The sequence below is a fragment of the Protopterus annectens genome, chromosome 8.part0 (assembly GCF_019279795.1).
Source record: "Protopterus annectens isolate FY-2018-M chromosome 8.part0, PAN1.0, whole genome shotgun sequence".
In the NCBI taxonomy this organism is placed as follows: Eukaryota; Metazoa; Chordata; order Ceratodontiformes; family Protopteridae; genus Protopterus; species Protopterus annectens.
Window position 1 is genome coordinate 1696115861 of NC_056741.1, and position 27173 is coordinate 1696143033.

Consider the following 27173-nt stretch of genomic DNA (forward strand, 5'->3'; position numbering starts at 1 on the left):
TGTTCAAATCTCTTGGGTCAATACATATTCTGATTTTGTCTGAGTCTTTTTGTGAGCTGCCACCATAGACAACATCCATTCAGTTGGTTCTGCAACTAGACAAATTATACCTTGCTGCACAATTTTATTCCCTGAGGCTTGACTTTATCCTGCATAGCTATCAGAACTCTTCTTGCCAGTCTAACTACTGAATCTGGGTCTAATTTCATGGAATACACAACTGGACGTTTGCCCAACTTGTCATCAAAAACATCAGCATACTCTGAGAAAATGAATTGAGAAAAATTGGAAGTAGGAGATGCACTTATGTGATGAACTTCTCTGGTAAAAGAAAGCAGATTCATTCTCGAGCTATCTTTGAGACCCAATAAAGACTGTACTGGTCTTTGGACTACAAAAAATAACAAGTTGTAATAGTTCTTGGCCAAATAACATGAAAGCATCACTGAGTCTTTGGTTTGAATTTCTTCACCTCCATAAGCAACAAGTTTCTCACTACTGGCCACATTGAGTTGTTCATTAGTTCTCACCTTAGCAAATGTGTCTGCTGATGTAACATTATACGTTGAACCAGTGTCTACTTTAAGCTCTGTGGATTTACCATTGATCTGGACAGCACAGAACACTTTGCTTTTTGCCAATAAATTCACGGCGTCAACTCTTTCACCAAGTACTAATATACCATCTACATAGAAAGCTGACTGTTGTGGCTCTACTTGATCAACTTGCTTTTTGTGCAACCTTTCTTTACAAGTGTGTGAGGTTTACTTGATTTGCAAAACTAAATAGTTCAATTTTTTACACTTGTGATATTGCTGACTGAAAGCTAAGCATTTCTCTCTTTTAGACTCATGATTTGCACCACAATTGTGACAGTTAACAATAAAGCTGGATTTGGGTTTTGCTGATTCATACTTCTACTGCATTAAGAAACATGCTCCTCTAACTGAACTAGTCTTAGAACTTGCTGTAAAGCTATGTGGTTTCACTGGTGAGCCAGCAGGTGCTGTGGATACCATGTGCTTAGGTCAGGGGTCTGCAACTTGCGGCTCTGGAGCTGCATGTGACTCTTCCACCCCTCTGCAGTGGCTCCCTGTAGCTTTGAAAAATAATGGCCACTCTGCCGCATGACACACACACACACACACACACACACACACACACACACACACACACACACACACACACACACACACAGAAAATGGCTTGACTTTTGGCTCATATTTTTGGTCTGTTTCTCATAAAAATTGTGGTTTTGTGCAAATCATTGAGGGATGAAGTTAGAAAAAATAAACAGACGTTTGAGTTTCAGACTTCATACCCTTCAGAAAATTCATGCCAATGCAAAATCTGTTATTCTACCAACTTTCTAAATTTGTAAGAGGAATATTTAAAAAGTGTCCCTATTTTTGGGCATTTGTGCTTTATTATTTATGGCTTTGTTCAGATTTCTTGTTCTAAGAGGTCAAGAGATATGACACACAAACACACACACACACACACACACACACACACACACACACACACACACACACACACACACACACACACACACATAGCGATTGAGCAATCCCAAAAAAGGAACAAAATTAGGGACGGATTTTAAATATTGCTCTTATAAACTTAATTATTTTATATTTAGTATAATAACTACATATCAAATGCTATACGCTGTGTTATCTTCATTTTAGGTTCAAATTGGTTTTGTGCCTCCTGATGAATTTTATTTGGTGGGAGAGGGGCCAAAAATGGCTCTTTTGATAGTGAAGGTTGCAGACCCCTTGCTTATGCCTAGTCCCATTTGCCACATGTTGCATACTATCAACATTTGCTCTGGAGCCTGCTAAAACAATGCTCTTGTCACTCGCAAGCATATTTGTGTGTTTTTCTGTCACTTCATGGATTTGAAAAATCTCTGTGGCTTTACTTCACATTGAGTCACTGTTGCAAAGCAAGATCTTTCTCACAGCAGCACTATTAATATCACACATGAGCCTGTCCTTTATAAACTCATCTTTTAAGTCACCAACCCAACATGTTTTAGCTTTGTTTCTCAGGTCAGTTATATAAGCTGCAAAAGGTTCCCCTGGTTTCTGATCTCTAATGTAAAACAAATATCTCTGTAATGTAATATTTGTCTGGGGGTTACACATTTCTCTGAACTTGAGCGTCAAACACTCAAGGTATTCCCTTGATTCAGTCTGTACAACAATATGATGATTTTCACCTTCTCCCTCATATACTCCTGGTGCATACGCAAATGAACTCTCTCTTTCTATGGCTTCTGACCCAGCTAGATTTAACAAAATGATGCCTTGGAGCATGCATCTTTGTCTGAATAAGCTGCTTGTAAAAAATATCGTACTCTTGGTCATATATTCTCAAATTCTCTGCAATATTCTGATCAAATACAAGTGGTAAGGGCTTTCAAATCCTATCTGCCATATTAACACATACCAGAGAAGGGTTTTGCAAATAAGCATGAAGACATACACATACACATATGCCAGAATTTTATGCCAGTATTTGTAAATTTGTGCTTCTGAAATTATGCTTTTGGGCTTTTCAGAATTATGCTACCAGGCATACTCATATTACTTTAGAATAAGTAAACTTTGCAAAATAAGTCTCTCAGGCACTGTAATATTCTTGAAATCATTATCTCGCAAGAAATCACCTCTTATCAGTATAAGAAACATATCAAATGACTTCATAATGTGAATGAACAAACTGTACACAGCACACTGAAATTTCCCCAAAATGGCAGTACCTTGCTATGCAACTCTTTACAGTGCAAGAAACACTCTGTAATGGTGGCACTTTGTGAATAGACACACCCAGCACAAAACACTTTTTGAAATGCCTATACTTTGACTACTTCATGAAATAATTGTACTTTGCACACAAATAAACTCTTCAGAATACATATGCAGTAATAAACACACACTGCAAGCACTTTTACACACTTTGAGATACTTCATATAACTATAGTTTTGCCCATGACACAATATGAAGTCATAGTTATGCCAAAACACAGCACTTTGCCAAAAAACATGCAGTCACCTTGCTTTATTTATGCTTAATATGCCTTTCTTGCCCTTATATTTGTTTTGCTCATTTAATCTCTTTTCATGCCCATTTCACTTTTCTTGTGCTTGTTTTACTCTAAACATGCTCATTTTGCCTTACACATACTGGTTTTAATTTAAACATACTTGTTTTTGGCTTTCCAGTAATTGTTTTGTCAAATATCTTATTTTAAGCATTTCCCTTAGTTAATAAAAACCTTTTATGCTCCGTTTTATCCTTTTTATAAAATAAGTAGTTTGTGCAAATTCTCATTACCTTTGATTCTTTTCTGGCTCTTTTTGTACTTGTTTCTCTTAGTTTACCTTCACTGTCATCTCTGCACCTCATTGCTCTGAATATTATTCTCTGCAATCCCAGTTCTGACACCATGTTGCTCTCCTACTTTGGACACAATAGAAGAGGCTTTGTGGGTTCTGTTCAATTAGCTTTATAATATACAAACATATCACGATAGAAGTTAAATTACTTTAACTTAAGTAACTTACAAACTAACTGCTGCCAACATACATGCTTACTCTCTGGTTGCACTCTCAAAATGGCACTAGGAATGACACGACCCTGGCGTTTATATGTGCACACTACGTCTTTGACATGTTTCTTAAAGACACGGCACACAGCACCTGCATTGTGATCTACAGTAGGATACAGACTGATGTCCTTCTGACTACACGCACACACACACACACACACACACACACACACACACACACACACACACACACACACACACACAGATGCACACATAATGTGGCTGCTGTAAGTTAACCCACATGTAAGTATTTTATTTCCATCTGCAGAACACAGTAGCTAATAATTGAACCATCCCTGGAGTATGGTTTTGCCTTGTCATACTGGTCTTTCTAGATGATGTCATCATCATTACATGATGTGGGTAACATATCTTGTTATAAGAGTGATGAGCAAAGTGTGAATGTTGTATTTTCTGTTGTGTTTCCACTGTGGGGGTATACTTTAAAAGACAGATCCTCAAACTAGATGCAAAAAGCTGTCAGGAAAGCATGTAGCAGAATTGAGGCATATACAGCTGTTTCTCAGTTTGTTGTGTATATTATACACTTATTGCCACACACAGACACACACATTTTGTGATCAGCATGGATACAGCTGTGTATGTACATGAGTTCATATTCATGATGAATTAATGTTCTCAATAATACATGTATAAGACAATCTGGATGTTTATTGTTAGTATAAAGCTTTAGATGATGAATGAGTAAATATGCAGTTGTGCTATTTATTTCTCTAGTGTAGTTGGCAGTTGTGCTATTTATTTCTGTAGTGTAGTTGGCATTTGAGAACTAGTACTGATGTATCCATTTTCAAGTGCATGGGTTTTAGGTACACATGACTGTGGAAATATGTGTTTAGTCAGTAACAACTGCCTTCCCTTTGGTTGTGTTTTACATGGATTATAAGGGTACGAATACTAACTGGGCAGTAGACATACTACTTCATGCCACTCAGCTCTTTCCGTAGTGCACCTCAGAGCAGCTGGTTTGCGCAATCAATGGCAAAGTGTTTGCATACATGAAATGCACATTTAATGACTACTATTTGAACTTGAGAAGTACTTATCCATATAGGCTATGGTAGAAAGAGCTAACAGATACTATGGAGTTCATAATGTATTTTAGATTGCAAATGCTGTGCCATAAATTTTATGATATTCATGACTATTAGTACAGCTTTCCCTGTTTGCGATAAGTTAAGTGATGAGCAAAAGTGGGTCTCTGGTTCACTGAGAAATTTATAATAGTTGTATTGGTTCACCATCTTCCGCACAAACAAGCTAAGTGGAGAGGCACAGCAGTCATCACTTTAGATAGTACTGAGTTGAAAAAAAATACCTGCAGCCTAGCTGTCTCTCTGGCAGTTGCTGTTTTAATAGCAGTGAGCTCTTATTTTGAGCACAAGTGATACAGGGTTCAAATACAGCTCAATCTAATTTTTTTACTTATGTATTCAGGATGGCATTAAATAATTAGAGGTGATAATGAATTGAAAATGTGAGAGGGAATGACTACAGAGAAGTACTGTATTAAAACAAACACTACTCAATTGATTTATGTTTGCAGTACACATATGGATTTGCATATTTATACTTTCATCAGTCTAAATAAATATTATAGGAAGTATTTAAAATGAGTGTATTTATTCTGCTTTAACTGCATGTTTCCTTAGTGCAGCAAGTTTAAGCAGCATTGTGTGAAGGTAACTACACCATGGCATAGGACATGAAGAGCCATTTGTCATGACTCAACATTGGTGCACAATGCCAAACTGCATACAAAAGCAGAGGACAAAAAGTGAAGGGATTCATTAGGGGGCATTTGTACCATGTGTGTGCTATGTGATTTTATTTTTTCACCAGATTAAAGGTGTGAATATGGAGTAGATAGGAAAGTGGTAAAATTAGAGGCATGCTGAGGTAAAAACAATTAGAAAGCAGTGTAGGAATATGCAGAATGGAATCAGGAAAGACCCATAGCTATCCACTTCTTCAACAGTATAAAATGAACATGGAGAGAATATTAGATGAATTTTGACTGCCACCTCAAGAAAGATGTGTGACATCAATGCAGTAATGATGTATAGCCAGTTGGACTGAATCAAGTGTGTTGCAAAGTCACATGTGAGAAGTGGAGAGCTATGTATGGGATATTTTGTTTTTGTGGGACAGGTGCCCATTTTTTAATTTTATTTCGGTAAGAGAGGAATGTTGGATCAGGGATGCAAGTATGTCAGGTTCAGATGAGTAGGATAGATGAGGATGCAGGTGCAGGCACACAGGGCAAACAAGACAGAGACAGGGAAGATGAGAGACACAAAAGGTTGAGGGACACCATGATTTGTGATAGGGTGGGTACATCAGATGACCATGTCAGTCAAGCATGGGTAAAGTGAGAATCTAGTCCTCATCCTCAGAACTGTTATTATTGTCCCCTTTCTGAGCTTGCTGTTGGAGTGCTTGATATTTTATTTTTTCAAGCATTCCAGTGTGCATCTTCTCCATCCTTCTGAGGCATACACCAATGGTACTTTCCATAACATCACACACAATGTCTGACAAAATCACCACCTCCACCAATACTCCTGGTGGGTACCACTGCACCAGCTGCCAGGGTAATGCAATCTGATGTTGAGGGCTCAGGTAGTGCAGGGCCTGCAGAGGCAGTACTGCTAGGTTGGGTCAAAGATGTGCTAGGAGTTGGTGCAGTAGCCACTGGAGGGGTGACAGGCTGAGCCACACTGTATGGCCTGCCTACCTATGCTGGAAATAATTTTGTCAGTTGTCAGAAATTGATGACATCAGAACATTGTGACCACACATATAAAAATAAAAAAGAGAGATAAGGGGTGGGGTAAGAGAGAAAAAAGAAAAAGGTAATTAGAACCATCATATGTCACAAACAATAAATTACCAAGATATAAATATCATTTTACTTTTATATTAATTATAGTTTTTAAAAACTACAAACTAAGACAGATAATTGTTCCATGCAATCCTGACAATATGCATATATTGCACATATGCTTGTTCAAATAATACGTATTAAGTTAATAGCATGGCATTTAGTCCAATTTTGTTGAAATTATTATGTAATATGTTTTAATTATTTTACAATAAATTTGTTACCTGTGAGATTTGATCCCACGACATCTGACAACATTATTACAATTGACTCCTACAATTACTTTGAGCAATAGAATGAAGCATGCATGCTTAGGTTCATAGGTTCATAGGTAGGTACTAGGCTATCGGCCCTGGGGCCTATACAAGCCCAGCCAAAAAGGTACCCTGGCTTTTGCCACCCAAGAAAATTATTTTCCTGTGCCACTGTTGAGCAGAGCCACTGAAGAGATCCCCTGGGTGAATTTCCTATTTCCTATCCAATCATCAAGATTTTTCTTGAAGAGTGCTAATGAGGAGCTTTGTTTGATATAGATAGGTATAGGTTCATAGGTAGGTACTAGGCTATCGGCCCTGGGGCCTATACAAGCCCAGCCAAAAAGATACCCTGGCATTTGCTTGATTTTACAGTTAAGATATGCATGCTTAATTTGCTACAAATGTAAAGAAGAGCAACACTTTTGATAAAATAAAAATTATTTGTACTGCATACATACCCCTTGCTTCTCTTAGTCTTTCCAAATGTCCAGCATGAGCTTCCCTGTTCACTGCAATCTCCTGTGTGGTTGTAAAAGAGAAAGGAAAGAAAAAGAGAAGAACATTATGCATACCAGTCTTTGCTATATCCAGCTTTCTATATAATTTAAAGTATCTTTATCTGTATACTTACACAATGTGAGATGTCAGCAGTCATAAACTCATCCAGCGATTAGTAGAGTTGTTCCTGCATGCACCTTTTCAGGTCATTGTAGTGATGCCTGTATTGCTGTCCAGTGCGTGGAATGCCAGTCATACTGGAGTCAGCCTTGGCAAGACTGTTCAAGCCTCTGATTTATTTTGAGACCTGGTATAGTTCCTCTGCAACAGCCCATGACTGTGATGCTCTATATGGAGTCCAGTGAATATTCTGGACTTTTCTACACTCCATCTTTGATCCCTAAATTAGGCAACTTCCTTTCTTGCTCCTGTCATGAATGCACAGTCAAACAGCAACAGTTAAAGTGGTTCCCCGCCAATTCATGATATCATGTTTTACTGCTAGTGCAAACAAGAACAACCATGCCAACCATGTTTGTGCAATGTTATGTGGAGAGCAGCAATGTGAAACAGAGAAGAAGGCAGTGTATGAAATAAGAAGGGTAATGTGACAGCTGCCATTAGTTAATGGGTTGGATGCTGCTGTACCTGTTAGTTAATTTAACTTTTCAGACATGTATTGGTCATATTAAGTTTATGACCTGACACATTCTTTGTGCAGCTTTACACACTGATCAAAGTAATTTGTGCAATGTGAGATTCAAACCTGTATAAAATAGACAAAACATATTCTTCCACATAGTTGTTTTTTCATCCTTTCCACAGAAGAAGTGCTTGTTAGACATGCTCATTAATTATATAGACATATAAAAGAGTGAGTGTTAACCATGTATGTATGTGAACTGACAAGGTCCTAGTTTATACATTCATGTGTATATGACTATCATTGAAGTATGAATTCCATTCCAGGGTAGAAGAGACTCTTTTAAGTACATAAACATAATTGTCAGTATACCCTCAGTCAAACATATAATCATATGATCTCCAGTGCTATACATAGTTATTGTTATTTATAATTATCTTTAGATTGTTCTTTAGTTTTTAAAATTAAGTGGACAAGCATTAATAAAATTTGGAGTGTGCTAGATTAGAACCATAGCTCACCTATATTGTGGACATTAACTTGTATCAGTTGCTACATGGAAGGCTAGGAAACAGGTATTTTTTTTAGGTTTACTATTGAAATGTTGAACGGCACTGCATCGACTGTACTATAGTCGAACACGGAAGTTCGAAACTAGTAATGTCGATGACAAAAAAACAATCTAGGACTGTGTTTTAACATGGGTCGAGATAGGGGAGATGTTTGTAGTTCTGAATAATACTGAACACCTACCTCAACCCATGTTAAAACCATTCCTAGATTGTTTTTTTTACATCAACATTACTATTTTCGAACTTCCGTGTTCGACTATAGTACAGTCGACGTAGTGCCGTTCGACATTTTAATTGTAAACCATTTTTTTACAGTCATTAATGTGAAGAGTGGGCATTACAACTGAAAACTTCTCAGACATGCTCAGTAGTTATACATACCCATTAAAGAGTTAAGTGGTTAACCATGTATGTGTGTAACATGAAAGTTCAGAGAATAAATGCTTAATTGGAGAAATATATTTGTACTTATACCCACAGCTAGACATGTGATATATGTATGATATCCTGCATATGCTCAGTGCATCTGCTATACATAGTTATTTGTATGTTCAATTATTTTTCTATTGTGAATTTTTATATAAATTAAAGTAGAACAGCATTGATTTAACTTTTGAGTTTACTGGATTAGAATCCTGGCTCACCTGTATTGCAGCCTTTAACTTACACCTGCTGTCACAGGAAGACATAGGCAGCAGCTGTATATTTGCACATTCATTATTGTGTATGAGTGCTGATCGCTCTACAATGCCATTTAGCACATTTGTACAATGGAAAGCAAAATATGCAACAATGTATCTTTTTGGAAAATGACAACATCTGCCTATTGTCTGCAGGTGTTCTGGACCTGCAGGTGTTGTGGAAGCATGCTGACCATTGCATAATGCCTCTTTGCATGTTTGTGCAATGGAAGGCAAAAGATGCCACAATGTATAATTTTAGAAATTGACAATGTATTCTTGTTGTCTGGCCATTACATTGTGTTTATGTGGAGGTGAGCAATGTGCAAACGGGATTAGCAAAGCTCAACATGCACTGTTATTGTAAAAAGTGTGCATTAGTTTTCAGTACTAAAAGATAAATGTGGGACTTGAAACTTGATCTACATATGCTATATGATGTGTGATTCATGTTTGACAGGTGTGCTACACACACACTTGATTCACAGCTTTAATTTATGCTGTATTTATCATAGAAGCAACTTCCATTAATTTTAATTTATTTAGCCATTTCACCGTATTTGTGCTAAGCTGCTGCCCAAATATCAATGTTTAAAAAAAGAAAAAAGTCATAAAAAAACATAAACATTAAAAAATACATTTTAACACACCTTAAAGATTTTTACACAACTTGAGATATGAACAGTTAGACTAATGAACCTACAAAACACAGCAGGGGTGTCTTATCTCTCGTTGCCACAAAAACAGATTTGCAGCAAGAATGCAAATCATTGTGCTTACAAGCAAGTCCCATTTCATCAACAGTATTAACAAGACATATACACATATACACTCTCAGTTGTTTGTACATGTGTTGCTTACATATTTAATGCAATGAGTGATCACACAACCATTTATGAGTGTTGTTTGTACCAATGTAGCTCTGTCTTCTCTTTGTATTGTGTTTATTATTCTCTTATCTGTGCTGTACTCTCAGACATACAGTATATAGGACATTTTGTATCATTGTAATTAAAATGTATGATAAAATTACAAGACAGAATAAAACAGTTTTCAACAAAGGCAGGACAATGTGGCTGTTAGTGAACAACAATGAGAAATGTGTGCTGTACATTTCCGTTTAAAAGCTTACTACAATTACTTTTACACTTTGTAAGTGTATCCTGGGTGGCTCACCAAATGCAGGTAAGGTAGTCTGAATTTCTGTTGTATCTTCCTTCTCCCTCAAACTACTCATTCACAGTTACAATACATTAGCAACAAACACTGAGGTAGTGCCTATACTATGTTTACACCTGCAACATGAAGTCAAGTTTGGGTTTCAACAAGTCTAATTAATTCACACTTGCATTTGCAACTTCCTTATGCTCAGAGGCCTGAATCTACACCATAAAAAGGTAACTATGTAGCTAGGGAACTTGAAGGTGAGGGGCTTTGGGTATTTGGAGAACACAGAAGATTGCTATTCATTTTGGTTTATCTGCACAGAAGGCTTCTGATCTTGATAAGGTATGATTGTATTTTTCAAGTAATGCTAGATTTTTTAATATGCTACAAAGAAAATTTTGTATATGTATGCATTAGAAAATTTAACTTTTAACTGTGTTCACTTTTTATAGTCCACTGCTGGCATAGGCATTTTTTGGCAGGCATTTACTTTCTTAGGCAGACATCTCTGATTAAATTTCATCACAAATGTTATTGTTAAAACTGGTTATCTTACACTCTTCTATATAATTTCAGAGAAATGTAATGCACTATATTATCAATGACATAAAGGTGTTATGCTTCTAAAATGGTCCATTGACGCCTCCAGGGGAGTGCTGAGCACAGTGAGAGGTGAGTGGCAATCATATAAAACTGATTTTTTGGTTGTAAATGTGTACACAGTTTTTGATAATTATGTTATAAGCATTTTTAACAATTGAATTATGTGATATTCCTTGGTTTGTACAAACTGTCATTTGCCTTTAGTTTTGGGGGTGGAGGAACCAAGTACTATTTGTGTGTTGCTATAACAGATGTTGTGTTTCAAGAGGTTTGCTCTGAAATTGTGTAGTCATCCTGTTATATGTGCTTGTGATGTTCTTTTGAAAATTGTACTGCTTTCTTACAGGTTTCTGTAGTGTGTGTATCTTTGATGCATGAGGCCTATTACCTGATACAGGACACATCTATTAACATATGTCAATGTTGTCACATAGTGATGTCATTGCTGTAAAAATCACCCATCTTCTACTTAGTTACATTAGCAACTAACAGTATGCAAGGACCTGCCATTCATTTATGTTCTTATCCATTTATTTTCCTATTCCAGTTTCAACATCTGCCTTGATAGTTTGGCAGTAACAAATGTCATAATTTGAGGCTAAGTCTGTGTGAGGCTAACAGTACACAGCCATTACATGGGAAAGTAAAGGTTGTGAGTGTTGCCTACCATCAATTTTATTGTATTATGTGCATAGGATGAAGGTTTTACCCTCTTAGGTGGTGAGCATCTGTGCTATCCATTGCCTCTTGGCCAGAACGAGAGCATATTGTGGACACCTACATCTGTCTACACCCACAGTGGCTGTTGGTTTCCACTACTCACCTGCGTATGGCTGTGGTGACCTTGCCAGTGGTGGTGGGATGTGTGCCCCTTTCCCTTGATGTTCTTGCTGAAGCTGTCTTTTCAGAATAATATTGTGAAGGATGTCAAAGACTGTGAAGATTTCAGAACAAGTAAGGGGATTATACTACAGGGCTCCTCTTGATGTATCTAGGCAATGGAACTGTGACTTGAGCAGCCCAAACACACACTCTATGATATTTCATGTTTGAGCATGTGCCTCATTATACCGATCTTCAGTGGGTGTGTGTGCATTTCTGATGGGTGTCATCAGCCACGGCTCATGTGCATCTCCTGCATTCCCCAGTAAAAGACTTGGTGGAATATTCCCCCTAGAAAACATCTAATATTGAACCCTATGCAGTGAAAGCTAAAAATATTGAAGCAACAGAAAACCAATTTTTTTCCTAGGGAAAGAATTCGGTTGTCCGTTTCTGTTGCTTCAGTATTTTCAGCGCTGTGGTGGAAAGTTACGGGTTGGGTTCAGGTAAGTGTGCATTTGTGTGGAAGTGAGGGTTAGGGCGGGTAAGGTGAGTTAGGGTTAGGGCACGGGTTAGGTATGTGTGTGATTGTGTGGATGTGAGAGTTAGGGCGGGTTAGGTGAGTTAGGGTTAGGGAGCGGGTGAGGTAAGTGTGCGATAGTGACGGACCTTAGGGTTAGGGTTTGGGTTAAGGTAAGTGGACAGTTAGTGGTGTGTGCATAGTTTAGTGTAGGGTTAGGTGTAAGATTTTAGGTGTATGTGTGTGGATTGCTGTTTGTTTGGTGTGCTTGTGTTGTGTGCATGGGTTTTGGAACAGCAATTTTTTTCCCTAGGAAAAAATTTGCTGTTCTGAATGTTCAATGTTTTTTTTTTTTGATTGCTAGGGTTTGATATTAGAACACTCGACATTTTGAATATAGACCTCTGGCTAATGCCTTTGCTGTCCCCACAGTTTCTTTTTAATCAGATTTCTGGTCATGGACCTACACACTTAGCAACTTCTAATTCTGAAATTCTGGCATATAACTGTGTGTGTATGTGTGCGTGATTGTGTGTGTGTGTGTGTATGTGTGTGTGTGTGTGTGTGTGTGTGTGTGTGTGTGTGTATATATATATATATATATATATATATATATATATATATATAGATCTACTTTTCTTTGTTGAAATTTCATTATTTCAAAAAAGAAAAGTAGAGGACCACTTACGTGAAAGTGCACTTAAACAAAAGTGCACTTTCACGAATAATGGTTCAACGAACTGCTAAGAAACACTGCGCTGCCAAAGCACACTACAGTGGGGAAAAGGGAATTTACCTGTTTCCCCACTGTATTGCGATCTTGGAGTTAGTATATTTAAGTAGTGGGGGTGTGGGGGACTGTATACATACTCGCTGCCTTTACTTTGTCTGCCTATCTTTTATTTTTCCTATGATTTTGAAAAAGCTTGAACATGTCTCTTTTCCTTTTGATTTTTATGCCTTACTTTTTGAATGGCTAGTCACTTTGCTTAAATTCAACACAAAATAATTAATGTAATATTTTAAACTCCCCTGGCTGAACAAAAACTATGCACAGACATTTTGTATTGATTCTCCCATTGCATGTTTTAGTAAATGCTTTTAATGGACCACAAGCTGGGGTGGTTATCCCCACCATCTTTGTGCATGCTGCCTCTTTTGCAGATTGTTAATTTTATGATCTCACCCTTAACTTTGGCATGCCTAGATATTTCTTAATATTCATTAATCATCCTATACAATATATGACTCAACAAAGGTCCTTGAAGTTCTCATAGGATATTTTAATTTTTAGCTGACATACAGGGCCTTGACAGACTTTTATAGTGTTCCCTTCCTGGGCTATCTAAATTCTTATTCACTGTCGCAGGACCCACCAGCATGATTAATCTTCCATTCCTGCATGATTAGCCCACCTGTATTTAGAGCAATAGGTGCCATTTAAATACAGTTTACTAACTCAGCCTTTATAGCAGATTCCCATTTACTAACTCCTGTAGTGGGATCCCTTTAGCTTTTATTCAGTCAAAAGGGAATGGTCCTGTCAACACACTGTCATTTTACTGACAGCTTATCTGTGATAACTTCATCACAGTTTTATCTCATCTTTTAATAATGTACAAGATGTGTGCAAAAGCAAGAACTCTTCCATTTTCCATTAGCAGGTTGTTCTTACCCCCTCATATGCACTCACCCAACATTTGTACAACTTTTAGCTTCATGTAAAACTGTCCTAAATCAGGAACAATAACCAAGCCTGTATTATCTAACTCTTTACATAGCATTTTGCTACAAGGTAAGTGTAATATTCATATCACATGTTTTGTCCTTGAAATAAAAATGATCATTCATTCAGAGTCCAGAGTCTCTAGATCCAGTTCTTTCCGATGTCCCCAGTTGCTTAACTTCTTTAGTGTGCTCTTCAATCTGTTTTGCTCTTGCAGCTATTTTTGATTGCAATGTGGGGATACATTTCTTTTGCATCCTTTCTTTGTTGTTTGCAGCTTGTTCCCTTCCTGACCTGTCCAACAATAAACCTTTATCACCACTGGCTTTTCTAGTTTCCATACTGTGTTGCATTTTACAAAGTACTTCCATCACTTGACTTGGGTCCGCAAATACCTTGTCCCCCAGTGGAAAAAAACTCTGAGTACAGCAGGGTAATCCAAACATTTTCACATAAAGTCCAGGCAATTTCTCTCATCAATATTTTCAGCAGTATGGAGAAACAAATATTTTCCCTTTGTTCTGCCTTCTATTCTGGTAAGTTTCTGTTGTAGCTGCACCTGGACAAGTTCCAACTCTAACAACTTTTCCTTGGTCGTCTGACCAGATTTCTGCAGTCTCACCAGGGCATCCAACATGACTGGAAAAGGGTCTTCTAATTGTTGAATTATTTTATTGTTAGAAGTAATATAATCTCTAAAAAGCCTAAAAACAAATTACTTTTATTCTCTAATTTCAGGACTACTATTTCTGGAACAATAGATATGCATTTTATGTAAAAGGTTTGTACTGGACTTTAAGCCTCAAAACACATATAAGTATGTATTTATATTTTAAGTTAAAACATTTTTTCATGATGAGGAATATAAAGAGTTAGTTTTACTGTTTTACTATATTAACAGTGAAAGACAATATATTTCATTTAACTAAAACCTATAAGTGTGTTTCTAAATATTAAACAAACACTTCCTTGAAAGAGAATGTCATTATATTATAAGCAATAGAATATGTAGCTTTAAAGGTATTTAAGTAAAGAATTGTATTTTATTTGTTCAACATTGCTTAGTATATGCATTACTGGGTTAACTGAATGTCAGACCTAAGTAATATGTTAATTAGAAATATTAAAGGGCTGGTGATGTTGTTTTCTTTGTTCCTGTGTAACATACTGCTTTCACAGATCATTTATGAAACAACAGACAGACTGAAGCTTGAGAACAAAAGAATGTTACATTTCTTCAGAATGCTGTTTTTTTCTCACCTTCAGATGTTGTAAAGAAAATCTAGCTTAATGGGGAAGTGTTCAAGAAGGCAAACTGTTAACACTACAAAATCTTACCTCTGCTTTATTTTCTTTTTTTCTGACAAGATTTTATTATACAAACTTAACAAAACTTATTTTCTTATACATTTTGAGTCTTTTAAACAAACTTGGGCAAGTATTTTATGTTTTGTCTTTTTTTCCTGTCAGATGTTTTATTAACTGTTGTGACAGAATCAGCCCGTCAAAAGTAAACTTTCAAGACAACTCAGTGAAAAAAGAACTACAGTCTATAATGGGCAATATCCAGGAACTTTCTACTTCTTCTTCTTTCGGCTTTTCCCGGTTAGGGGTCACCACAGCGGATCACCTTGTCCGCACATTGAATGGCAGTGGAGTTTTACGGTGTCAAGTTGCCAGCCCGGCGCCCAACCTTCCACAGAAGGCACACTCCCACACACACCTAGGGCCAATTTAGAGTATCCAATCCACCTGCAGCATGTCTTTGGGATGTGGGAGGGAGGAAACCCACGCAACCACAGGGAGGACATGCAGACTCCACATAGAAGGCACCCCAGCCGAGGATTGAACCGGAGAACCTTTTGCTGTGAGGCGGCAATGCTAACCACTGCACCACCGTGGCCGCCCATCCAGGAACTTTCTACTAAATTTGATAAATCTGAGATGAAAAGTGACAATATAAAAGAAGATTCCAAGAAACAAACAGAAATGGTAAAATAAATAATAAAACAGCAATCTGTTCAGATCTGAGCAATAGAAGACACACTAAACGACCTGGAGAGCAGAATGGAAGAGAATATGAATCACACAGAATTCCTGTTAAAACAAAACACTTTACTTATGGAAAACCTAGAGGACCTAGAAAGTAGATCTAGAAAAAAATAATATTAGGATATATGGAATACCCGAAAGGAAGAAGGAAACAATATGTTGGAGTTTTTAACTAAATGGATATCTAACATTCTAAATCTACCAGTAGCTCTCTCTTTTGGTATTGAGAGAGCCCATAGATGTCTTTTGACTTCTTATTTGAAGAAAAATCCTCTGGTTCCCAGATCTGTTATTGTAAAATTTCTCTCCTGCCAAGACGAGGACCTGGTACTGAAGACTGCTTGAGCTAATTCCCTGAAAAAAATAAATAACAACACTATCAGGTTTGACAATTTCTATACTACATCTGTTATGACCAAAAGCAAAACATGTATTCTATTTATAAAAGACTTAAGGAAGCTAAACTTTAAAGCTCAACTAATTTTTCCAACTAGAATTAGGATTGTTTGTTTACCAGAAGGTCAGAAAATGTTTAATTCTCTAGAAGATGCAGTGGATTTTTCTCAGAAAAATAAACATTTTGATCAATCAGAAAATATGGATTGGACTCTTGTCAATTTAAAAAGACAAGCAACAAGAAATGGCTGATCTTTAAAGGACAAAAACAGTAAAAAAAAAAATAAAGAAAACTAATGTTCTCGTTTTCTATTTTGCCTAAATAACTTTCTCACAGGTATTCAATTTTGTCATCTATTACAGTTCACCATCAAATACAAGGTAAAACAAACTTCAAAAAAAAAAAAAAAAAAATATATATATGTATATATATATATATATATATATATATATATATATATATATATATATATATTATATATATATATAAATAATATATATATATATATATATATATATATATATATATATATATATATATGGATCTAGGACATTTGCTCGACTGAGCAAATGACTGAAATCCAAATGGCCGGGCATACTTATGCAAAAGTGCTTTTCACCGAAGAAGCACATTCGCATAAGTATGACTGTTGCTGAGGCTGTACTACGGTGCGGGTAAGGGAAATTTCTCTTTTCTCCACTATAGTGCGGTCTTGGAGGGAGTGTTTTTTTTTTTGTCACACGCTTTAACGAAATTGCTTTTTTGATAAAAGTGTTTTTGTTAAAGTGTGTTCGGGTTTTATGGATTTGGACGTTTTCTCAGTCGAGCAAACGTCCTAGATCTATATATATATATATATATATATATATATATATATATATATATATATATATATATATATATATAGATATATATATATATATATATATATATATATATATATATATATATATACTTTATCAAATACATTTCTATAGCATCTGGAATAGTGTATATGTGATATTATTACTGCTAGTTATAAGTCCCTTTATTATTTTATTTTAATTCTCTATTATTTTCAAACATAGAGGGCCAGATTTACGAAGGCTTGCATGGAGTGTAAGAACAGTGTAAGACGGCAGACAGGCAATATGTCTGCCGAGTGATTCAGCAATAGCTGGTAGGGGTGTGCATGAGAGCTTCTTGGGAGGGTGGCCTAATGGTTAAAGTGTTTGCCTTACAAACACAAGGTGCAGGGTTTGAGTCTCACAAGGGATAATTGGCTAGGTTTCAGAATGGCTCGCAAGGGCAGATAGCCTAGTACTAACCTATGAACCTATGAACCTATAAAGCTACTCTTGCACGGACAGTGTTATGGTATGCAAATTACCTCATTTGCTGCTGAAAGCTATGCAAATGAGGTAAATTTGCGATCCAGGAACCACTAACCTGTCCATGTAAGAGTAGTGTTATCTGCAGAAATGTATTCTGTTGGTAATGGAGTACCGTTCTGCAAATAGCTAAACGGAGCTATGACAGCTCCAAATAAAGGATGCATCTAGTTAAGGAAGCATGCCAATGGCCAAATATAAGGCCATTGGGATTTGCAAATGTAGTAAATCCTTAAAATCCAATGTTATACTTTTTTCCCCGATCGCCGATGTTTAAGAGTAGCGCAGCATCGCACAAACATGCTACGCTTTAAATAAAATGGAAAAAAGAGAAAAATAGCCACAAATGTGCATTTACACTAAAAACCTTGTTCTGCCATACAGGTGAATGGCAGGCTGCAAACAACATGGCCACTGAGTAGTGGTTGCTAGGGGGAGAAGCTCAGTGTGATAGATGTAACCAAGCATTAGTAGGCAATCCTATGCAAATGAGGATAAGGATAGTCAATCCCAATTTTCCCCGGCATGTGAGCCATGTCCCTACAGTGTAAGTGTAGGAGTAGGGGTGTAGTAGAGCAGAAGATAGGTGACATCATGAGGGGGTATGTCTGAAAGACTGTAAGGTGATTGGAGCACTGTGGCTTGTGTTTACCCTGAGTTGCTCAGGATTGCAAGAGGTATGTTAACAGCGGTACTAGTTGAAAACAAGAAACCAGAGGTGTCCACCGTGGACATATCTGAAAACTCTTGCAAACTGGCACACAGCGTGTGCGCACGTGTGCACGCATGTAGGCGAGTGTGCGCTTGTGTGCACGCGTGTGTGCTTGTTTGCGCACCGCTGACCCTTGTGGAAACAGAAATGGATAAAGGAAGGAAAAGAAGTAGTAGGAAGTTAACCAAGGAGAACTAGCAGAGCTGCCAGGTGAAATATATCACAATCAGCTAATTACACAAGCAGTCGACTAGCCCAGCCAAGCAATTTAAACTCTGCAAACAACAGTCTAACCTGTTTTTTCACAAGAACTCTGCAACACTGCAGTTTAGAAAGAGTGAAAACTCAAAAAGCTTAAGGCTGACAAAATGTTAGGGGCTGACATTGCTATTATAAACCAACATGTGCAAGGTGCTGATGGTGGTGATGTTGTGAATGCTGCAGAGCAACCCACAGTGAGGAGACGGAGAAGAGTATACAGACCCAGGGTAACCTACCAGGGGCTACATAAGCTGGAGATAGTGGAGCGCTATAGAATGGACAGAGACCTCCTGCAGCAAATTGTTGAGCTGTGCCAGCCATGCCTCACACACAGAACCAACAGAGGGGAACCCATCCCAGTGGATACCAAGGTATGTGTTGGCCTACGAATACTAGCTACAGGTACCTTCCAGAGACCAACTGGTGATATGATGGGGGTTTCACAGGCATCAGCATCCAGGGTACTGCACCAGTTCCTGGATACCATGTCAGCACGTTGGTGAGCATGTATATTTCCCCAATTCCAGTGAGGCAATGGCCAGCAATATGCATCTTTTCCACCAAATAGCGGAATACGCTGAGGTGGTGGGTGCAATAAACTGCACGCACATACACATCAAAGCACCACCTGGTGAGAGGGGTAATGTGTACATCAACCTCAAGGGCTTCCCCTCCATCAACTGCCAGGTCATGTGCGATGCCCAGGGCATAATAATGAATGTGTGTGCTGGCTGCCCTGTAAGCTATCACGATTCCCACATCTGGCATCTGACGCAGCTGTACCAGAGATTTGCCAATGGGGACATCCCTGACAGTCACCTAGTGGGGGATGCTGGATACGCATTGGAGCCGTGGCTGATGACACCCATCAGAAATGCACACACACCCGAACAAGAACTCCATAATGAGGCACACGCACAAACAAGAAACATTATTGAGCATGTGTTTGGGATGCTCAAGTCACGGTTCCGGTGCCTGGACACATCCGGTGGAGCCTTGCAGTACTCACCAACTACATGTACCCAAATTGTCAAGGTATGTACCATGCTACACAATATGATCCTGCGAAAACAGCTGCAGCAGGAACAGCATGGGGCAGGGCTAAACAGCCCCCATCATTGCCAAGGCCTGCACAGGCACAGCGTGACTCAGAGGAGGAACAACCTGAGCCTGCTCCAGTAGGCGGAAGGAGGCGTGCCCAGTATGCCCTGGCCTTGGCAAAGAGGCAACACATAGCACATACACTGACTCAGTAGTAACCCTGGAAATGACACCTCTCTCTGACTTGCACATACAATAAAAGGGATGCCTAACTTGACACTACCTTTTTCAAACATGTATAGGGAGTGTATTATGTGCATCTGACATAGGCAGCCCTGCAGCACCACCTGATGTATGATTGCCCTATATTAAGCAATATAAAGCAGTGTTAAGCACATTTTACCACTATTTAGCATATTTAAGCACAATTGTGAGGAATTGTGTGCCGTGCAAACTAGCGCAAAGTTGGGCAACATTGGGCAAAGTCAGGCAAAGTCGGCTAAACACGCTCACACCTGCTTTACTGTTCTTTAATCAGTCAGGTCTGCCCAGCAGGAAAATAAAAAGCGGTGATAGGGTTCAAACTCAGGATACTGTGCACTATAGTCACAGTACTGAACCACTAAGCCATGACAGCATTTCACTGGCACAAACACAGCAGGGCAATTGTAGACTAATGCAAACACAAACAAACGCTGTATCATGCCCTTTGAACGTCCCCCCAGGCCTATGCAGACAGATAACAGCAGGCCAGGCAGTGTGATGTGGGTTGGGTAGGCTATGAAGTCACAAACTAATATACGTGAAATTGGAAGCTAAGTTCTATAGTACAGTAGTATGCCTCAAGCCAGTACGATAGGCAACAGTACGGAGTGAAATGGAGTACCTGACATAGCAGTGCAGGTCTAGCAAATATGTATAAGTGTCAAGTCAACCCCTCATCCAATGTACACCCACAGTAACAATCAGGTGTGCCCCTGGGTAGAAATGTACAAATAATAGCTGTCCCCACTGTATGTATAAATGTTGATAAGTCTATGCAAAGCGACTCATGGAAGCCCTGCAGGCACAGCATGCTTTCTGTCGATGTACAACACAAAGGTGAGTCCTGAAGTAAAAAACAACTTGATTTTTCACACACATATAATATATATGTCCATACTGGGCATGCTCACACACAAATTTAGCAAATCTCAGTCAGCAACATACTGAAAGGTCATACTGGGCATGCTCACACACTTCAATAAATGAAGCAAATGTCAGTCAACAACATACTGAAAGGTCATACTGGGCATGCTCACACACTTAAGACCATGTCTGAGTACAGCAGTGGGCCACACATATCTGGCAGTTGCAGTTCTTACCCCAGAAACTTATCACTATTCTCCAATCCTGCCTTGCACACACAGTGCTATGAAAACAGACCCATATAATATATTGGACTCCTGTCATAATCAAACTATGTACTACAAGTACTGAACTTGTTCAGAGAAAGTGAAAATTCAATGAAGACCAATAAATCTCAGATCAGTATCATTAATAAACAATGAGCACTCCTAACATTATCCAATCCATGTTCCGGGAAAAATATTGTCAAAGAGTCCATAGAGAACCATGAAGCTTTCTTTTGCAATGTCATAAATATCAATGTAAACACATATATGTTCTGCGTTAGTGCAAAGTGTAAATGAATACATGTACATGACTGACACTGCCAACATCTTGTCAGACAGGTTCATACATATTTACCCTCCTCTCACTGACAAAAGTGCCCATTATCATGCCTGCAGACTGTGAAAACCCAGAAATCACATATACAATGGTTAAACAGCACTTTCCAAACCTAAAAACACAGCGTCTATGGGATGACATGGCTTCCCAAGCTGTGTCATATGTGAACTCCAAAACAAACAGACCCTGCACTTGAACAGTCTATTGAGACTCACCCTCTGTACAGGATATGAAACCATTGAATGCATTACAGCAACATTTGGCACACTCCACAAGTGTTGGTGCACAACAGACCATATGAACTATTGTCTTATAAGCCTATTAAGCCTGATCTACAAGGCCATGGAGTCCATCATGATGGAACTCATAAACAGAGCTATTGTTTGCCTACAAACACCCAACCCTACCAATTTCAGTTTGGTCAGGGGCAGATCATGGTTCCCAAACCTGCTAGACTGTTTTCAAGACAGTCACCCAGGACATACATCAATGAAATGAGCTACACACATCCCACATAGACCTTGGAAAGCCCTCTTCCGACATCCCAGACAAATGTCGTATCCACAAAATCAACAACCAGTGCATAAATATGTATGTCATCTGATGGATTTTCAACTGGGGCACAGATAGATCCCACAAGGTAAGAATTGTGGTCTCCTGTTCAAGCTGGTAACAACTACTGTACCCCATGGCTCAGTCCTGGGACCCCTTCTGTCTGGTGTATACTTTTTAGAAATACAGTAAAATACACAAGGGCTATGTTTAGCAAAGTTTGTGGATGACTGCAAGAAAGTTGTCATAATCGATGTGTGGGAAAACAGAGACATCCTTAAAAAGGGTCTCAGTCAGACATATGTGGTGTAAAAATGATGCCCTCGAGCTACAGTCATATAAATACCACATAGGTGCCAACACCCTAAATATGGAGATGATAATAAGGGATCTATGGACACATGTGGATAATCATCCCTACTTCCAGAAACATATTCACAAAGTGGTTAGAAAATAATGCTATGTGTTCCCACAAACCACCAACGACTTTGCATGTAGGTCAAAGGAGGTTCCCTCTACTCATCATTCATCAGACCCATCAGAGAGTACCACAACACACTTGTGATGAATCTGACTAGGCACCTTCAGCAGCTGGAAAGACCACTGAAGTACCTCAACAAGAGGATTACTGGCCTCAAACAATTGCTCCGTGCAACCAGACTGAATTTAACTCAATCTGTACTCTGTTGCATACTGTCTACTCAGGAGATCTCTGCCCAACAGACAGGTCCATGTCCAATGCAGAACTGATGTACATGCGCTATCTGAAGTAAACCCAAGCTCACTGTACCGCATGCTCTAGGAATATCATCATCACAACATTAAATAGAACATGTTGGAGGGATACATGACTAACTCACAGACTTCTCTTGCTTTGGAACAGGCTCCCAACTGACATTAAGCGGAGACCCTCACTGACACTCTTCCGGAGGAGTCTTGATGAGTGTATATGAAACTGAACTGTCACACCATGGATCACTTCATCAGCTGTACTACACAGAGGCCTAGGGAACTAATTCCATGGGTGGTGATAGCTGCACACTCTGGCCATACTAATATATGCCTTCAGGCAGATAGCCTATCACCTACCTATGTATCTATATATATATATATATATATATATATATATATATATATATATATATATATATATATATATATGTATAGATATATATATATATGTAGGGGGAACACAGTATAATAAGCCAAAGATGGATGGGCAGAGATGTGTGTAAGAGGGTGACCATGACAAGGAGCCATCCAGGACTGTCCACCCACCAGCACACATCCCAATGGCATGAAAAGACATGAGGTGCACATTTCTCCCACTGTACATAACAGCCACCAGTATCTGTAAGCATTACAGTGTATGTGGTCCATGTGCCTGCTGTACAACATGACTGTACAATGAAGTACACATCTACTATCTGTAGACATGTACCTGTCACATAGGTCCATAGGTATGTAGTAGACTATCTCCACGAAGGCATATATCAGCCTATACAAGTTGTGCAGCTTTCACCACATCATTGGGTAGTCTCCCAAGGCCTAGTTCTAATAGTTAGTACCCTAAGCCCCTTTCTAGTGGGGCTGCTGATGTGATGCCTGGCATGAACTGTCTGTTTCCCATCCACTCATCAAGGTTCCAATTGAAGAGTGTCAGCGAGGGGTTCTGTCTGATGTACATTGGGACTTTGTTCCACAGTAAGGCAAGTGCCTGTGATGGTACTCTATCCCTCCAGCATGTTGTATTCATCATTCTGATGAGGTTCATATCTCTGGAATGTGTAGGGTGACAGTATTGTTATGTGTAGATGGAGCATGTTCAACAGTTATGTGTTGGACATGGCTCTGTATGTTAGGCAGAGTGTGCCTCTGAGTAGGCATGCCTTAGAAGAACAGATTTAGTTTTACCAGTTGTGTTGCATAATGCAACTGTTTGAGGCCAGTAATCCTCTTGGTGAGTTACCTATGTGGTCTCTACATCTGCTGGATATGCGAAGTCGAGTACATCCAAAATGGTGCACTGTACTCAATGATGGGTCTGATGATGTAAGAGTAGAGTGCCAACACTACATCTTTGGATCCTGATGCAAACCCTTTGTTGATTAGGTGGGCCACATAGGATCTCCCAATCACTTTGGCAACATGGTAGTCAAAGGAAAGATGACTATCTACTTGTGTCCCCAGATCCCTTATCACCTTGCCATTTTTAAGAAGGTAACACCCATGTGGTAGTTTGTGGGTATTTTGTTCTCAACAAAGGGGATCACTATGCATTCCTCAACAGTGAGCTTGAGGCCATGATTCTGACACCACACATCTGTCTCATAGAGTCCCATCTGGAGAATATGTCTGTCTTCTGGGGAATCTATTATGGCAAACACTTTACAGTTCCCAGGAAACTTAATCTATACTAAGAACGGAGGAAAGCCTTTACTGGTACTAGATTGCGCATTCACTTATTTGCTTTCTTTTCATGGTTTTGTGCTACTTTGGTTCCCAGGAAACTTAGTTAACCACAACTCTCCTGTGTTGGCATGTACATTTGAGAAGTCTATACCAAACAGGAGGGACCCCAGGACTGAACCCTGGGGGACAACAGTCATTACCAGTGTAGAGTCTGACATGTAGCCAGCAACTCATAATGTGTGGCATCTATCTGTGAGCCAGTTTGCAATCCATCTTGTGATGTATGGATTCATGGCCAGGTTGTTGAGTTCATCTATGATACCTGACTGGGGAATGGTGTCAAAGGCCTTAGCGAGGCATAGGTAGGCTGTGTGGATCTCATTTAAATCATCCGTAGCCTGGGTAACTGTCAAAGAAATCCTCCCAGTTCAGGAGGTGTGGTCTGCATTTGACAAAGCCAAACTGTGTGTGCTCAACTGTGTGAAGGTTCCCAATCTCTGTATTGTTGACTTCCATTATGATTGGCTCCATTGCCTTGTAGAACACACTTGTCAGGCTCATAGAGCATGAATGCCAAGGAGTTTTTGTGGCCCCACCCCTGTGGAGTGTGAAGAACATTGCTGTGCAACATTCTATGGGTACATATCCTGTAGAGAGCATGTAGAGAGAGGTGTAGGTATCCTTGATGAATATGGATACATCCTCACCCTATGTGCTATAATTCAGGTTCTGATGCTGGAAGGTATGGAATGAGTAGTATCCTGATAGTGCTGGTGTGCTGTCTGGAGCCTTGAACTAGGTTACCGATACTGCACAGATATCACTATTCTCCATAATGAGAAGTGCCTCGGGTGTGTGCATCTGGAGGCTGAGACTTCTGGCAATGAGTAGCATTTAGCTCACTTTGTGGTTATTTGTGTTGGTTATGGGGTTTGGTTTGTCCTGCATGACCGGTGTTCCACACCTGACGTCAGCGCCTCATTGGTCCCATCTGACCATAAGCTAATCACCACACATATCCACATTCTGGACCCACACCCCCATTAAGGAAACCATGTTAAAAAATGTCTACAAAGCCAACGGCATGCTTCTTAAGACAGAAGTGCTGAACTGCAGGACACACATGCAGATGGACAATACAGTTACGACTACTGAATCCTTCACAATTGCACTTCATAAGCACTTACATGACTGCATGCATCGTGCTATCCCAAAGAGAACCAAGACACTAACCTCCATGAACAGGAAGCCAATCTGGTGTTCCTCTGCCATAAACAAACTGCACAACAGAAAGAAAATACTGTTGCAAAAAAGGGTAAAATCCCATGAGGGGAGGAGCTCCATGGTCCACATCAGTAAGAAGCTGTGATCCATGATAAAATCCTCCAAAGCTAGTTATGAAAACAAAATCGACACTGATTCTAAAGACAGCCACAAAGCATTCTATAGCTATGTCAAGAATCTTAATGGCAACACTCAGATCTGCTCTGAGTTATGGCACAATGGCACTAAATATACAGACCCAAATGATATTGCCAACATCCTGGCAGATAGGATCAGTGCAAACTTTACCCCCCCCCTCACCCATGAAAGAGCATATCTCTATAAAGGAAGACTGCAAAGTTGCTGTCATCACAGCTGCACAGGTAAAAAAAACACTCTCCAAAGCCAGGAACACAGCATCCATGGGACCAGATAACATCCCAGGCTGTGGTCTACACAAACTACAGAATGAACAGGCACTACACCTACGTACCATGTTCAATCATAGCCTCACCTCAGGCTTTGTGCCTGCTGAATGGCACACAGCAACGGTTATCCCGCTACACAAGGGGGGAGTCACCATGGACCCTAGGATCTAGCGGCCCATTAGCTTGATGAGCCTGCTCTGCAAGGCCATGGAATGTATCATCATATAACTTATAAAAAAAGACATTGGTAATCTCCAAACACTGCACCACAACCATGTTGGGTTTGTAAAAGGCAGATCATGTCTCCTAAATCTGATAGACATCATTGAAGCAGTCACCAGAACCGTAGACAAGGTTAAGGTGGTTCACACAGCCTATGTAGATCTTACCATGGCTTTCAACACCATCCTCCACTCTGAAATTATAGATAAACCCACTAAACTAGGTTTAAATCGCTATGTCACAAGATGGGATGCCAAATGGATAACCTACGGAACACACACTGTGAAAGTAGCAGACTCCAAGTATGACATTCGACCAGAGACAAGTGCAGTACCACAGGGTTCAGTCCTGGGTCCTGTCCTGTCTGGAATCTACTTCCCTGAAGTAAACTTTAACATGGAAGGTCTGTGGCTAATGAAGATGAAGTTTCCAGATGACTGCAAACTAGGAGCCATAATTGAAACTACTGAAGATGTGGACATCCTACAAAAGTCCCTCACTGAGACAGATGCCTGGTGTTAAAGCCATGGCCTCAAGCTCAATGCCCAAAAGTGCATTGTAATCCCCTTTGGTAAAAACTCTGTAGCCATGAACTACAACATAGGCGGTAGTATACTTAACACTGAAAGTGTAATAAGAGACCTTGGGTCACAGGAGGTGGACAGGTGGACATACCCAGGATAATCACATCCCCGTAGTAGTCTTTACCCTTCCAAATTT